Here is a 6,000-nt window from a genome sequence, read left to right as displayed (position 1 = left end):
GATCAACGGAACAGCCTGCTCGTGAAATTAACAAGTGGCTGAGCACTCCACAGACACGTGTACCCTTAACGTAGTTCTCGGGGATATTCAGCGTGACACTGAGAGTGACAAGGCCGGCCCCTTGAAATACAGGTACAACAGAAACAGGAAGTAAGAGTGAGAGAAAGTTGTGGTGAAAGAGTACAGCAGGGATCACCACCATCCCCTGCCGGAGCCTCGTGGAGCTTTAGGTATTTTCGCTCAATAAACACTCACAACGCCCGGTCTGGGGATCGAAACCGCAATCCTATGACCGCGAGTCCGCTGCCCTAACCACTGGGCCATTGCGCCTCCACTCGTCATTCATTGTGTCCTAGATAAATGCGAACTTACAAAATAGTGTCAAAGAAAAGAAACAATGGTATTGGATGTACAAGGCGGCGAGCTGGCAGAGTCGTTAGCACGCTGGACGAAATGCTTAGCGGTATTTCGTCTGCCGCTACGTTCTGAGTTCAAATTCCGCCGAGGTCGATTTTGCCTTTCATCCTTTCGGGGTCGATTAAATAAGTACCAGTTACGCACTGGGGTCGATATAATCGACTTAATCCGTTTGTCTGTCCTTGTTTGTCCTCTCTGTGTTTAGCCCCAAGTGGGTAGTAAAGAAATAGGTATTTCGTCCGCCGTTACGTTCTGAGTTCAAATTCCGCCGAGGTCCACTTTGCCTTTCATCCTTTCGGGGTCGATAAATTAAGTACCAGTTACGCACTGGGGTCGATATAATCGACTTAATCCGTTTGTCTGTCCTTGTTTGTCCTCTCTGTGTTTAGCCCCTTGTGGGTAGTAAAGAAATAGATATTGGATGTACAAGGAAAAGCGGACAGTAAGCGGGGATAGGTTTTAAAAGGCTTTCGTTGAATCCACCTTCACTCAAGAAAACGAAAATCAGTTTAAAGAAAAAACGGAAAAGAGCGATTCTAATGAAATATTGAAACAAAATAGAAATATTAATATAAAAAAAAAGAAATCAATATTGAAGGATATGCAAACCAAGGATATTCCAAGGTTACAAAATTTGGAAAAGTAGTAAATTTTCCACGAAAATTGCCGGATTATTCGTTAATTTAATCAAAAATTTAATATGAAAAAAATATCTTCCATTTTGTGTATATGTAATTCCTTTTTTTGCGTGCGTGTATATGGAAGAGGTTAGCAGTTTAACTGGACTGGATGGATGAGTTCTTGTTATCAGTTCCACTGTTCTAGTTATCCAGGGGTCAACAGTTTAACTATCAAGATCATTTAATTTAAGCAGAAAATAATGTGTCTTGGTGCAACATCTCCGCAAGGTTTTAATTGAAAACAAATTGAATTGTTTTGTATAGATATGTTGTATGTGGCGTATAAATCTTTTTTCCAGTTCTATATTTAAGAGATGGGGAATTATGTACAAGGGCATATGGCGTAGTGGTTAAGAGCGCGGGCTACTAACCCCAAGATTCCGAGTTCGATTCCCAGCAGTGACCCGAATAATAATAATAATTATAATAATAATAATAATAATAATAATAATAATAATAATAATAACAACAACAACAACAGCATCATCGAAAAATACCTTAAGAATGAGAACCCAGGTTCGAAATTTCTCCAAGACACTTGATGAAGGCTGGAGAGTACATCAGCCGAAATGTTGTGTTAACAACAAACAAGATGAGGACAAATATTCGTCAAATGTAAATAATGTAAATCTTTTTCCTTTATGGCTTTCTCGTGCAACTTGAAGTAGTTAATAGAACAATCATTGTGGAATGCAAAAGATCAGATTCGAATTATTTTGATCAATATGTCTTTTATTTTATAGAAATGAATAATGACAATTGTAAAATATACATCAGGAGTAATCTCCCTCTGTTCCTTCTTAAAGATTAAGCCAAGGCAGTGGAATGAATAACATTTTCTAGTTTTTATTTTTCTAAAGATAACTTGTCGTAAAGAGATGACAAAATAAAATTCCTTAACTAATTCATCAAAGAATTCTGAGATAAAGTTTAGATAAATGACTTGAGGTCATAATAGAGAATAATGCCGCTGCGTTAGTGTCAGAGACATTTCAACACTACGAGGCACGCAAGGCTGTGTGTGGCATAGCTTCGTGAGGACAGCGTAAATGTCACTAAAAAACATGGGAAAATTGTGGTTTTTATAAGCTTCATTGGAAATTTCTTGAAGCGTCCAGAAACAATCTTTTGGAATAATTTTCGGTCAAAAACCAAAACGGCTTCGGCTTGTATATTTTTCAATCAATGAAATTAGTCCTTTCAAATTAATTATGCATTACTCGCAGATTATCGCCAAAAGAACTTTCTTACGAACTAACTCTCGTTTATCTTCATTCAAAAATATTTTGCTAAAACGCTTTTTACTACAAATATGGCATGGGACGGTCGCAACTGGAATGTCATTGATCATAGGTCTGGCGGATAAAAACCGACTTGAAGTTAAACAACACTGTACACTTCATCAATGAACTGCTCTACTCACCCATCCTTTGATATCGAACTGTCACACGTAACATCAAATTCCTACACCTCACACCAAGACACCTCATCAAAAACCTACGCATGATACACCTAACGTCAAATGTCTATTAACCACACCCAACGCACTACATCAAACGTTTACAAAACACAACATCAAACTCCTTACGCACCACATGACATCAAACAGATTAACAACGCATCAAATAGTACCACACACCAACACATTACAGCAAACCGCTAAACACAACACTAACACAACACATCAAACTACTTTACGCCGCACCCAATGCACATCAAACACAGACAAATGGAAGCACTCCGTCGGTTACGACGACGAGGGTTCCGGTTGATCCGAATCAACGGAACAGCCTGCTCGTGAAATTAACGTGTAAGTGGTTGAGCACTCCACAGACACGCGTACCCTGAACGTAGTTCTCGGGGATGTTCAGCGTGACACAGAGAGTGACAAGGCCGGCCCTTTGAAATACAGGTACAACAGAAACAGGAAGTAAGAGTGAGAGAAAGTTGTGGTGAAAGAGTACAGCAGGGATCACCACCATCCCCTGCCGGAGCCTCGTGGAGCCTTTTAGGTGTTTTCGCTCAATAAACACTCACAACGCCCGGTCTGGGAATCGAAACCACGATCCTACGACCGCGAGTCTGCTGCCCTAACCACTGGGCCATTGCGCCTCCACCTATACAGACAAATAAACACTGCATCAAAAGTAACAAATCACACTGATACACATCAAACAGCTACTCGCCACACTGTATCAGAAAGCGGCGCAACACGCCAAAATGTTGCATCAAACTGCTTCGCAACAGACTAAAGTGTTGCATCAAACAGCTTCGTAACACATCAAAATGCTGTATTAAACAGCTTTGTAACACACAAATGCAGCATCAAGCAGCCTCACAATACACCAAAATGCCACATCACACAGTTTTGTAACCCACCAAGATGCTTCATCAAACAACTTCGTAACACACCAAAATTATGCATCAAATACCTTCGCAACAAACCAAAATGCTACATAAAACAGCATTGTAAAACATCTAAGCGCTGCATCAAACAGCTTTGTAACATACCAAAATGATACATCCCTTCCTTTGTAACGCACAAAAATGCTGCATCAAACAGTTTTGTAACACACTAAAATGTTGTATCACACAGCTTTGTAACACTGAAATGCTACATCAAACAGCTTTGTAACATACCAAAATGATGCATCCTTCCTTTGTAACGCACAAAAATGCTGCATCAAACAGTTTTGTAACACACTAAAATGTTGTATCACACAGCTTTGTAACACTGAAATGCTACATCAAACAGCTTTGTAACATACCAAAATGATGCATCCCTTCCTTTGTAACGCACAAAATGCTGCATCAAACAGTTTTGTAACACACTAAAATGTTGTATCACATAGCTTTGTAACACTGAAATGCTACATCAAACAGATTCGTAACACACTAAAATGTTGTATCAGACATCTCCTCAACGCAACAGTACACATCAGACATATAAACATCCCATCAATGGGTTACCCACGCCAATACACTACATCAAAAGTAACACAGTACACCAATGTGCACAGCAAACAAGCTACACACCGAGTTACTTACAACAATACAAACGTTGAGATAATTAGAAGGAAGAATGGCTTAGAGATGGCTATGGGGTAGAATAGAAGGAGAGAGACTGAAGACTGACAGAAAGACAGAGAGACTGAGAGACACAGTGAGAGAGAGAGAGAGAGGTGAGAGTGTGGGTGTGGGGGACACGTGTGTATGCATAAATGTATTTGTGTAAAAGTATATAAGGTGAGAGGTGGGAGAACAGAGAGAAGACAGGAAGAGAGAGACAGAGAGAGACGAGTAAAAAATAATAAAAGGAAAGGGTGTGGAATTAAGAAAGATGAGGATGAGGAATGAGTGAGGAGGAGGAAGAGGAGAAAAATCGAGTTGAAGATAAAAGAAGGTTAAACGAGAAGTGAAGATAACGAAGCGAGAGGTGAGGGGGAGATTGAGCTAAAAAGAGAGAGGGACGGAGAATTGGTTGTGGTGAGAGCAGATAGGAAGAGAGACAGAGAGACAGAGAGAGAGAGAGAGAGAGACAGAGAGAAAGAGAGAAGATATGCGGAGGGAGAAGGAGGAGAAAATGTGGAATGAAAGAAAGAAAGATTTGAAAGAGGTGCAGATAGACTATGAGAAGGAAAGAAACGGTTATTTGAACGAGAGAAAACCGGAATGAATATATACACTATACATATATATATATATATATATATATATATATAATATATATATATATATATATATATGAAGAGAGACATAGGAGAGTGAGGTGGAGAGGTGGAGAGAGGGAGAGGAGATGAGAGAGAGAGAGAGAACAAGTGCTGGATGGAGGGAAGCATTACCAAGTCATTAGAAATCCTGATCACCATAGCAACTGATACGTCATAGAAGAAAATTTGAAAAAAAAAATAAAGGAAAAGGAGAATCAAAAGAGGAAGAGGAAGAGGAGGAGGAGGAGAAGAAGCAGAAGAAGAAGAAGAAGAAGAAGAAGAAGAAGAAGAAGAAGAAGAAGAAGAAGAGGAGGAGGCTGGTAAATATTTGATGTGTGAAACGTATAACATTCTTCCATTTCCTTAACACAGAGAGATGTTAATTAAGCAATTTGTTGTTGTAGCGGTTAATGCTGTTGTTGTTGTTGTTGTTGTTGTTGTTGCTGTTGTTGTTGTTCTCGTTCTTGTCATGCAAACAGGAGACAGTGAGCAGTTTTCTACGTTAGAAACAGCAGCTAAAAACCAAAATGTTAACCCAAATTACGCACTTTACCACTTTAAAGATGAACACTTGGAAGATGTGGAGCGGACTGGTTGCACTTTGTCTGGAAAAAAACAGAGGATGATCATGGCTGGGTTGTCTATAGGATTAAGGCTGATTTAAGGCTGCACAACAACAACGACAACGACAACAAGCGATGCGTGCAGGAGCAACAGAGCAAAGAGGTACAGAGGATTCATCAGGGAAAGAAAGGTATACATACATACATACATACATACATACATACATACATACATACATACATACATGCATGCATATATTGCATACACATGCATATACACACCGCAAGCAAATACGCACGCGTGCAATAAAACACAATCCAAATAGACTTGTGTTGGTCTAGACTTGTATTATTTAGTAAAAATCTACAGAAAGAGTACAGGGAAATTGCTGGGAGGAGTAGAAAGTCTAACGTTTCGGACAGAGTCTTTCATCAGGAAAAGTTGACAAGAATGAAATTAAAGAAAGAAAACAGCTTTACATCCCCTAATATAAAATTTCTTTAATTTCATTCCTGGCTACAACTAAAAAGGAACGTAGGACCAAGGAGTTTCATATGTGGACATGATTCACTAGAAGGCTCTTTTAAATGCGCTCGCCAAAAATGCAACACTTTCCTCTATGTTAGTAA

The sequence above is a fragment of the Octopus sinensis genome, linkage group LG4 (genome assembly GCF_006345805.1).
Source record: "Octopus sinensis linkage group LG4, ASM634580v1, whole genome shotgun sequence".
In the NCBI taxonomy this organism is placed as follows: Eukaryota; Metazoa; Mollusca; class Cephalopoda; order Octopoda; family Octopodidae; genus Octopus; species Octopus sinensis.
Note: the sequence above shows the minus strand (reverse complement) of the source record.